This window comes from Phoca vitulina, unplaced genomic scaffold (assembly GCF_004348235.1).
Source record: "Phoca vitulina isolate PV1807 unplaced genomic scaffold, GSC_HSeal_1.0 scaffold10, whole genome shotgun sequence".
NCBI lineage: Eukaryota > Metazoa > Chordata > Mammalia > Carnivora > Phocidae > Phoca > Phoca vitulina.
The window spans coordinates 12,661,936-12,664,287 of NW_022589713.1; the positions used below are offsets into that span (position 1 = coordinate 12,661,936).

Genomic DNA, 2,352 nt, shown 5'->3' on the forward strand with positions numbered 1-2,352 from the left:
TTTTTTTTAAAGATTTTATTTATTCATTCAAGACACAGAGATACAGAAAGAGAGAGCACAAGCAAGGGGAGTGGCAGAGGGAGAAGCAGGCTCCCCGCTGAGCCAGGAGCCCAATGTGGGGCTCGATCCGAGGACCCTGGGATCATGACCCGAGCCAAAGGCAGACGCTCAACCATCTGAGCCACCCAGGCGCCCCAGCCCAATAAATATTTTAATACTTAATTCTACCACTTGTTATTTTCATGAAACTAATAACCATCTGTTCCCCATCTATCAAAAAAGCATGAAAATAAGATAACTGCTATCAATATAATTCATGATTCAAAGGGGAGGTATTTATTATTTGAACATAAATCATAACTGCTTCCTCTTGCTGGACTAGCATCACCCAACACCCTCTTCTAAGGCAAATTGAGAAAAAAATAACACTTCAGATTTCTTAGTATCAATAACAGTGCACAGGGCATTAAATTCAAAAAGTCAGTATACTAGGAAATAGGAACACTGGGCTCCCCAAATTAGTTCTTCCCAAAAAATATTGGTGCCTTTGAACAGGTCACTTTATCCTTCAGGAAAAGATTAGATTAAACTGATTAGCTTATGGACAGGTAATAGAAGGAAGTCTATAGTTATCCCAGTAAAATGTAAGTTAATCATTAGAAAGCATCATTAGGAAAATCTGTTCTGTTTCCTGCTGTATATCAAGCAGGCATTTTGGTAAAGTCAGGAGTAAATCACCCAGATAAAGAGCTGCTGCTCCCTGAAATGTTCCTATACACTTGACAAGGCAACCCTAAACAAGAAGTTGATTGCCTCAATGCCACTTGTCCCCATTAAATATAATTCAGTGATTCCATCCAGTGAGGGTATAATACCTTATCTAAGATTTGGGCTTCCTACCTGCAAAGGGTACAAACTCAAGCTCAGGACTTTCTAAAGTAACTATCCCCACAAAAGAAGACTTATTTTCTAGATACCTTTATGCAGAATAAAGATTTTCATAATTAAACAAGAAAGTGTATGTGTGTCTGGGTGTTAATGTGTTTGTAGCAGTGACTGTGCAGGGAGAAGTGGGACATAGGTCTGGTCAGCAGAGAGGAAAGCCAATTTCTGTTGCCTGTCCTGTTAGACTGCAAGGCTAAAGCTAAGCGCAGAGGTTAGAAGGTAGATTACCCTCTGGATGGAGTTTGCCACTACTTGCTAGGGAGAGTTAGACACAAAAATGGCAATGATGTAAAGAATATTACATTGAAAATCAAATATATTTCTCTTTTTAAGCATTCTTATCAAGGGCTAAGCTACTTCCTAGATGTATAAAGAAGCATGATTCATTTTTCATTTATAAAGTTATCCATTTAGTGAGAAAAAGAAGCTTTCTGTTCATTTAAAAGTGCTGTTATGGCTTCCCCAAGAGGGCGGCCATGAGGACGTTTGTGGCTTAGGAGAAGTGGCCACAGGGAACAGGCGACGGCTCCACCTAGGGATTCCTGAGGCCGTATTTGTGGAAGATGTAGATTCCTTCATGAAACAGCCTGGGAATGAGACTGCAGACACAGTACTAAAGAAGCTGGATGAACAGTACCAGAAGTGTAAGTTTTTGGAACTCAACCTTGCTCAAAAGAAAAGGAGGCTAAAAGGTCAGATTCCTGAAATTAAGCAAACTTTAGAAATTCTAAAATACATGCAGAAGAAAAAAGAGTCCACCAGTTCACTGGAGACTAGATTCTTATTGGCAGATAACCTGTATTACAAAGCCTCAGTTCCTCCTACTGATAAAGTGTCTGTGGTTGGGGGTTAATGTAATGCTTGAATATGATATTGATGAAGCTCAGGCATTGTTGGAAAGGAATTTATCGACTGCCATGAAGAATCTTGATTCTCCTGAGGAAGATCTTGATTTTCTTCGAGATCAATTTACTACCACAGAAGTCAATATGGCCGGGGTTTATAATTGGGATGTAAAAAGATGATTCTACCAAGAACAAAGCATAATGCTGGCAATTAAAAATGTGGTTCAGTTTTCCAAACATGTTATTTTAAATACCCCAAAGTTTATCCCTAAAGGTTGACATGACTTTGATTTTTTAATAGCAAAAATGATAATTAAAACTTAAAAAAAGATAAACGTCATTTTATTATAAAAACAAAATTGGTTTCAAATATTTTATGAAATTAGCAGCATTTTAATTTTTTATTTCCAACAAAGTAAATGCTACTTTCATCATTTTTTTTGGTTTGTCACTAAAAAAATAGTCTTAGCTGAAATGGCTGAGGCATGCTATGGAAGCTGAATTCTGGACACTTTTCTTTATTGGCTGTTACTCTCACTTGATGTGGTTAAACCAGTGTAGA

At 37.8% G+C, this 2,352-nt stretch overlaps 1 pseudogene; it reads left to right on the forward strand.

The window, feature by feature from the left end:
• Positions 1–1,359: 1,359 nt before the first annotated feature.
• LOC116634959 lies at positions 1,360–1,992 on the forward strand (annotated as a pseudogene).
• Positions 1,993–2,352: the final 360 nt, after the last annotated feature.